Below are 8,959 nucleotides of genomic sequence, written 5' to 3' on the forward strand. Positions count from 1 at the left end.
AAAAAAGCATATTCCTCAGGAAATGTAAGGTTTTCACTATCACCAAATATCTAATTGAACCATTTATGCTTTCTCCCTCCAAGAACATTTTCTATCTCAATTATTTTTTCGTACACCTGTGTTCTTCATTCTCAAGTGTTCGTAGTCTTTCTTAAGATTACTGTTCTCTCAACTCAATCAATATTTTTTTCCCAACTTTCATTGTTGCGTTTTATAGACCCAAGACATTAATTAATATACAATAAAACATCCCTCTCAGTCAAATGCGGAAAAGAATATATATCAACCAAAATCAACATAACCACAACCCATACGCATAGATTTTTTTTTTTTGGGCTGGAAAACCATACCCATAGATTTGACAATAGAAAAAGATAACCATTCTATACGTGGCACCGATTTAGTCCCGCCGAGTACGGCAGTGGAACAGCTTCCGTTCTTCAATCGCAACCGTTGATCCAATTAAAACTAATCCGACTGCTTGTGTTGTTACGTATGTTTTAGTCGTGGCCATTGTTTCAATCAACGGCTACGGATTATATTGGGAAGGAAAAGTATACATTGTCAGTGACTTGACAAGTTGCAGCCTACATAGTAGGTGTAGAGGTGTAGAGAGAAAGTTTTAGAGTTCTTATTGACTACTTCGATAATGGTGAGAATCGGTTGTCATTCTCTCCTTCTACACTACATCTGCCCTCCTCTAAAGTCCCTCTTTAACTCGTTCAAAATAAACTATATTTGGCCCCCTTTTTCTTCATTTCAGTCCTTCCCCGATATTTCTTTCCTATTATTTTGTTGTTGGTGGAGACAATTGCACTACGGGCAAGCTCCTCTGGAACTTTGGGAGATATTTCCAGTGAAAACTAGGGAGCTTTGATCGCACCCAGGCACAATGATTTTTTATTACTAGATGTCTTATGATACATTTTGTTTACAATTTTTTTTTCCGTATCTCTGTTTTGATTACGGCTGAGGCATTGCTTGCCCCAATATACCAAGTACGAAATTTGATTAGGGTTAAGCCATTGTTTTTCCCCAATATGCGCCTTTTGCTTGCCATCATTCATATTCTTTGCCATGATTCCCTTATGTGACTTAATTAATAACCAGCAAGAATAATTCTCTCATTACTTTCTTTTTGTCTTCTATTTCATTATTAGGAAACTCTATAATCGCGGCTTGAATAAATTTGTAAATGTTATTCTGTTCTTTATTGATTAATTGATACATCACTCGTATTTTGATTTGATTATCCAACCCAGCAACCCCACAGTCGGAGTAAGTATCTCATTAAAACTTTTTCTTGACATATTCATTTCCAATATTTTTCAAGACAAATTGATCCAACATTCTTTACTAATTAGTTGCATTGTGGTATCGGTTACTCCATTGTAGTTTAAGATTGGTATTATATATATTAAATAATTGGTTTCTGACAATTTTTTTTTATTTTGTTGTTGCTACTCGAAATTTATATACAGGAACCACTATAATGCATTTTTTTTTTACTTTGGTGTATTTTTTTCTATTTTTGACACTTGGATAGATATAATCTAAAAAAATTTTATACGACGGTGTACATTGTAGGTATTTAGAATATTCTACAATTTTTCAAGAAATTCTGAATAGTTTACAAAGCCAAAAACAGAGTTCAAACTGTCAAATTTTACCCGCATACACAAAAAAATAGGCCCGCGTGCAACAGATAGTTTAGACTCTGTTTCAGTACCGTAATTTATTCAGAATTTCTTGAAAATTTGTATGATGTTCTAGATAGCTATAATGTACACCATCATATAAAAAAAAAATTGGATTATAACTATTTAGGTGTCAAAATAGAAAAATAATGCACTGGTATTGCAAAAAAATGATCCGTTATAATCGCTCCCTATATATATATATATATATATCTTAGTGGTTTTTTATAACAATAATATTAATGATGAAGTACAAGATTCGAGAAGAAGTAGTGTGTTGCATATTGATATATAGTTACTTGTATGAAACAAATGACATTTGAAGTCTTTGTAATTGGTTTTAGTTTGAGTGGATTATTTTGGTTGTGTAGATAATTGTATTCTATTTCAAGTAATTTTTTTGTATTGGTACAAATATTATGTTCAATTTATTAAGTGTGCTTTTTGTGTTGTGTAGAAAACTATATAGGTCACTGAAAATGAGGAAAAAATATGGCGGGGTTTCGAAGAAGGTCTCTGAAACCAAGAGTAATGAGAAGATGGAAAAACTAATGTTAGTAGTTTTTTTTTTCCTATATTGCATTTTTTTTTCTATATTGCATTGTTTTCCGATATAGCATTTTTTATTTGAATATTTGCACTGTTAATAATTTCCTTGTAATTATAGGAAAGCGATGACACAAGAGTGAGCTCAAATGGAAATTTTATTATGTTATGTCTTAGTTGAACTGTTGTATTTGGGTATATCTTTTATGTCCTGTTTTTAATGTATTAATTTCTGTGTTTTTATTCTAAAATGCAATTTGATGCAAAATGATCTTGCTGAGAAATGGAAATAATGTCCCACATTGCTATGCAGTTTGGAGGGTGTACGCTCTAAATATCCACGGGTTATTAGCGAGCTGGAAAATGACATAATCCTATCAGCCACGTGGAAGCCACCTACCCGGAGCTGCTGTTACGAGTCTCTACCTCTTTAGCTCGAGGTAGCCAAAAGTTTAGTAAGGATACTCAAAGGCATTGGGTCAGCCGTGTGGACACCACGAGCTGAGACTACATCAAGCTCGAGGTACGACCTGGAGCTGACACCTCCGTCCCTTTATAAAGTCAATCACGCAATGTAAACGTGCGCATATTAGACATCGCGTGTCTACTCCATTCCTGAATTCTCAGACACACAGCATAAACGTGCGTGCTCAGACACTCCTCGACTGGTTTGGGTCATATGGCCCATTATCCCCCTTACCTATTGATTAGACCACACTTCATTGTCAAGTTTTAGGAATTAATCATGAATGTCACAGAAGTGACATGATGGGTAAGAAGGTCATGTGATGACCCCTTTTTCCAACACTCAGGTGTCCTCTCCCTATAAATATGGAGACCCTGGACATTGCAAATGGTTGACTTCTAATTTGTAAAGAAACACCCTGTAAGGAATATCAGAGATATATCAATAATATTGACTGATGGACTAGAGAGATTTTAACCTCCGAACCACCTAAAAAATTAGATGAGTTATAACCTCCCTTTGAGATTATTCATATATTACGGTTCATCATTTAACACTAATCCATCTCTTTATTAATATAATTATCTGTTGCCGAACAACCGCGTCAACAGTTTGGTGCTTTCATTGAGAGGGTTTTAGATTGGTGCTATTGCAAAAACCCAACCATGGTAGTTACTTGCTCGAGACATGGTAACGAGACGGATCAACATGATGGGCAGGAGGCCCACCATGCCGCCATATCTGATGAGCAAAACCCTGAGGTTTAGCAGCGACTAGGAAAGCAGCCAATGGGCCAAGACGACACTGGAAGTTCGGCTCCTCGGCTGCCCAATCCAAACCCGAATTTCTACACGACGGTAGAAATGGAAAATGCACAGTTGAAGAGTCAGCTGGCGAAAGAAAACAAATAGATCGAAGAGATTTTGGCCCGATTACCCCCTCTTACAACCGATGCTAACGTCGGAAAGATGCATGGTGAGACTCATAAGTCCCGCCGGGGTAATCGGTCCAGGCCCAGTCGGTCGGTCAGACCCTCGACATCAAATTCTACTCCCATGTCGCACCACCAGGAAACTATATTTGAGGAACTTCCTAGGGCCGATCAACAGTTCAGCCGATCGGTCCGGACCTCAACTCCTAGCTCAGTTCCACCCTCGAGTGCGCCCAAGAGGGCTCGAGGCAGCTCGCGAAGGCGATCCGGCGAGGGCTCGCAACGACAGCCCGCCCCAGCCAGCCGTCCTGCACCACGATCAGACCGGCGAGCGCAGGACGCGGGGGATGGTAGAGCAGAGCGGCCGCGACCTAGCTTAATCCGCCCGACGGGACCAGGATCGCATCACCAGTCAGGCATCCTCCATCACCAATAAGATACTCATCTCCTCCCTGTCCAGTTCAAGACATTTTGGCTCATGGGAGTAGTAGGAGAAATCCTCCTTCCGTCGAACCTTCCCATCGCAGCCGGGCGCCCAGGGAAATCCCGGATCCTCACCCTCAGCGGTGGGCTCCGAGCTTCTCAAACGGAAGTTACTAGACCGGGAGTAATCGAAGTGGCAGGTCCGGCAGAGACCTGCGCCATCGTTTAAGTTCGGCTCAAAGCCCTCGGGCCACCCCGAGGGCCGACCTCCAAGATCGCCTCAACTCTCAGAGAGGAGACCCAGCTGGAAATGGCAGTCATACTCGCCAAGGGGAAGGCCTATTTGAAGTACGTGACAGCGGGACTGTCCCACATAACTTATCTCAAGATAGGAGGGACAATAACCCGCCTAACGCGTACCATGGAACTGGAGCTGTTGAACAGCCCCAGAACAACCAAGGAAGTCAGGACCAGACCCTTGAGCGTCTATCTCAGATGGAGGAGTTGATGAGGAAGCTCTTATCGGAAAAAGAAAAGGCTGAGTACGACTCAGGGGACGAACTCGAGCTCTTCGCCCCCAGCATAGCAGCTACGACGTATCCACTTGGTTTCTGTATGCTTCACTTGTCCAAGTTCAATGGGGACGGAGACCCGTCAGATCATCTGGGTATGTTCAACACCCTGATGATGGCCCACAACATCGGTCTCGAGCTGAGGTGTTTAATATTTCCTTCCACCTTGACTGGGCCGGCCAGGCAGTGGTTCAAGCAGAGTAAAAAGTAGTCCATCGGCTCGTGGAAAATCTTTTCTGCCGACTTCAAGAGGGCATTCTGAGCTTCTCAGGCTGCCCGCGTCAAAGTCGACACCCTAGCGAACGTAAGACAACAGCCCGATGAACCTTTGAAAGCTTACCTGCACAGATTCGCGAACGTTGTGGCTCGAACCAGGGACGCAGATGATAGTTCCAAGCTTATGGCCTTGAGGACTGGAATCCTCGTTGGAGGCGGGCTCTGGGAAGAGATACAGAGAAAATGTGTCAGCACCGTGAACGAATTCCTAAATAGGGCCCAGGGATGGATAAACCTGGAGGAGGCGCGAGCATCGGCCGCGGGAACTAGCCAGACCCCTGAACAGCCCGCTGGAGTGGGAACGGATGTCGTGACAGCGACACAAACCGTTAGACAGAATAACCAATTTGGCGGAGGCAAGAGAAAAGGGAGCAGCGAGGGCGACCAGCACGGCCCGAAGAAGAACAAGTCCATGGAAAAGTTTAAGTCAGTCTATGCGACTTATACCGAGCTCACAAACATTAGGGAGAACATTTTCCTAGCAAACTCTGCTCGCCTCCCGTGGAAGAAGCCAGAACCGTTGAAGCACCAGAAGGGTAAGCGAGACCCCTACAAGTTTTGTCGGTTCCACAACGACATTGGGCACAACACTGATGATTGTAGGCACCTGAAGGATGAGATCGAGACTCTCATCAGAGCCAGACCCTTGGTTCAGTACGTGCGGAATAGAGTTCCTGTCGGTCAACCAGCTCCAGAAGCTTCGATTAGTCAGCCCGGGTCTCGGATAGATTAGGACATCCCTCCTCCTGTGATAGGAGGAGAAATCTCCACGATCTCCGAAGGCCCCCATCTAGCTGGCACGAGCAGAGGTGCCCAGAAGAGATATGTCAACGAACTTAAGGCTCATAACGGAGTGGAGTTCGTCCCTGAGCAGCATCTACCCAAACAGCAACGATTGGAGAAGCAACCATTCATATTCACCGAGGAAGATGCCAATCAGGTCCAGTTCCCTCATAATGACCCTCTGGTCATAGCCGCTCAGCTCGCTAACCGGAGAGTTAGGAGGATACTGGTCGATAATGGGAGCTCGGTGAACCTGCTGTTCCGGTCTACACTTGAAAAGATGGGTTTATCTGTCACCGAGTTGAAAGCCACCTCCATGATGCTATATGGATTCTCTGGAGAAGGGTCGGCAGCAATAGGAACAATCGAGCTAGTGATCACCTTGGGAGAGGGACCCCGGACTGTCTCAAAATTCCTCGAGTTTGTGGTCATCGATTGTCCCGCCGCGTACAATGTTATTTTGGGCTGACCTACTTTGATAGCGTTTGAAGCAATAACCTCCATTCGCCACCTCGCGCTAAAATTCCCCTCTTCCTCGGGGATATGCACTGTCCGAGGTAATCAGCTCGCTGCCAGGGAAAGCTATAGCATTTCTATGAAGGGAAAATCAAAACCCGGGCAGCAGACGATGACCATCCAGGGCGGGAATGAGGAATCTTAGGAACTCGTGCCTAGTCCTGAGATTGAAAAACCTCAGAATGCCAAAGGGGAGAATATCATCTAAAATCATGATATCAACCCCAGAGTAGGCGAGGATAGATCCGAGCTCTAGGCCATCGAAGAGCTCGAGGAGGTAAACATCGACCTACAAGACCCCTCGAAGGTGGTAAAGCTCGGGAAATATCTATGTAGCGAAAGGAAGGTGGAGCTGATTAAGTTTCTGCGAGAAAATCTAGGGCGGGAATGAGGAATCTCAGGAACTCGTGCCTAACCCTGAGATTGAAAAACCTCAAAATTCCAAAGGGGAGAATATCATCTTAAATCATGATATCGACCCTAGAGTAGGCGAGGATAGATCCGAGCTCCAGGCCATCGAAGAGCTCGAGGAGGTAAACATCGACCTACAAGACCCCTCGAAGGTGGTAAAGCTCGAGAAAAATCTATGTAGCGAAAGGAAGGTGGAGCTGATTAAGTTTCTGCGAGAAAATCTAGGGCGGGAATGAGGAATCTCAGGAACTCGTGCCTAACCCTGAGATTGAAAAACCTCAAAATTCCAAAGGGGAGAATATCATCTTAAATCATGATATCGACCCCAGAGTAGGCGAGGATAGATCCGAGCTCCATGCCATCGAAGAGCTCGAGGAGGTAAACATCGACCTATAAGACCCCTCGAAGGTGGTAAAGCTCGGGAAAAGTCTATGTAGCGAAAGGAAGGTGGAGCTGATTAAGTTTCTGCGAGAAAATCTAGGGCGGGAATGAGGAATCTCAGGAACTCGTGCCTAACCCTGAGATTGAAAAACCTCAAAATTCCAAAGGGGAGAATATCATCTTAAATCATGATATCGACCCTAGAGTAGGCGAGGATAGATCCGAGCTCCAGGCCATTGAAGAGCTTGAGGAGGTAAACATCGACCTACAAGACCCCTCGAAGGTGGTAAAGCTCGGGAAAAATCTATGTAGCGAAAGGAAGGTGTTCGCCTGGTCTCATGGAGACATGATAGGGATCAGTCCGAGCGTCATCATACACACCCTCCACTTAGATAAAAGAGTGCCTGCAAAATCCCAGAAACAAAGGCGCCTAGGAACAACCCGAGCTGAGGCCCTAGAGGAGGAAGTAGCCCGGCTCTTAAAGTGCGGCTTTATCCGCGAAGAAAAGTTCCCGATCTGGGTCGCCAATCCTGTGTTGGTCCCGAAGCCCAACAAGAAATGGCGGACCTGCATCGACTTTTCCGATCTGAACAAAGCCTGCCCCAAAGATTGCTTCCCCTTGCCAAGGATCGACCAATAGGTAGATGTCACGGCGGGGCACGAGCTCATGTCTTTTATGGACGCATACTCGGGCTATAACCAGATCGCCATGAACCCAGCAGACCAGGAATACACTAGCTTCATGACCCCAACTAACGTTTATTGTTACACGGTCATGCCTTTCGGGATGAAAAACGCCGGAGCTACATACCAGAGGTTGGTAAATAGGATGTTTACCAATCAGATCGGGAAAAACATGAAAGTGTATGTTGATGACATGTTAGTCAAGTCAAAAATTGCCGATAACCATGTCTCCGATCTAGAGGAGTGCTTTAAGATATTGAGAGAATACGGCATGATGCTAAACCCCAAGTGTACTTTCGGGGTCGTGTTAGGAACATTCCTGGGTTTCATTGTCAATACCAGGGGAATAGAAGCAAACCCCGATAAGATCAGGTCGCTACTCGAGATGCCCTCACCTCGGTCGCGAAAAGACGTTGAAAACCTGACAAGAAGGGTGGCAGCCCTTAATCGGTTTATTTCTAAATCTACCGACAAGTGTCTGCCATTCTACAACCTGCTCCGGGGAAATAAAAAATTCGAGTGGACCGAGGAATGCGAATGTGCCTTCCTCGACCTGAAAGCACATTTGGCCGAGCCACCCGTATTATCCAAACCAACAGTAGGAGAGCCTCTTTTCCTTTACCTAGCTGTCACAGAAGATGCAGCTAGCGCCGTATTAGTCCGAGAAGAAGACCGATTTCAAAAGCCAATCTATTACATTCGCAAGAGGCTTCTCGGAGCTGAATCCCGGTATCCGTTGATGGAAAAGATGGATTTCTGCCTCATTACGACCTCCCGAAAGCTCAGGTCGTATTTCTAGTCCCACTCAATACACGTCATAATCGATCAGCCATTAAGGTAGGTTTTGCAGAAACCTGAAGCATCGGGGCGTCTGTTGAAGTGGGCTATTGAGCTCAGCCAGTTTGAAATACTGTACATACCGCAAACTGCAATAAAAAGCTAGGCCCTGGCTGATTTTCTGGCAGAATGCACAGGGTTCCAAGAAAACCCGGCGGAAGAATCAGCTCAGGCCTAGTGGAAGGTCTTCGTAGATGGCTCGTCTAATGAGAACGGCTCCGGGACTGGAATCCTATTGATATCCCCAGAGGGACATCGATTCCACTTGGCGCTGCGATTCAGGTTTAAAGCATCCAACAACGAGGACGAATACGAAGCTTTATTGGCTGGGCTAAGGGTTGCCCAGGAGCTGAGGGCCAGCTCCGTCCAGTGTTACAACGATTCCCAGCTCGTGGTAAAGCAAATGTTAAGGGAATACTAAGCACGTGGAACCAAG

At 44.8% G+C, this 8,959-nt stretch overlaps 1 long non-coding RNA gene across 1 annotated transcript; it reads left to right on the top strand.

Moving 5' to 3' along the window:
- The first annotated feature begins 375 nt into the window (after positions 1-375).
- LOC133831108 (uncharacterized) lies at positions 376-3,194 on the top strand. Its single transcript, XR_009892397.1, has 2 exons — positions 376-2,250; positions 2,557-3,194. It is a non-coding gene; the product is annotated as an uncharacterized LOC133831108 (long non-coding RNA).
- The last annotated feature ends 5,765 nt before the right edge of the window (positions 3,195-8,959 follow it).

This window comes from Humulus lupulus, chromosome 4 (assembly GCF_963169125.1).
Source record: "Humulus lupulus chromosome 4, drHumLupu1.1, whole genome shotgun sequence".
NCBI lineage: Eukaryota > Viridiplantae > Streptophyta > Magnoliopsida > Rosales > Cannabaceae > Humulus > Humulus lupulus.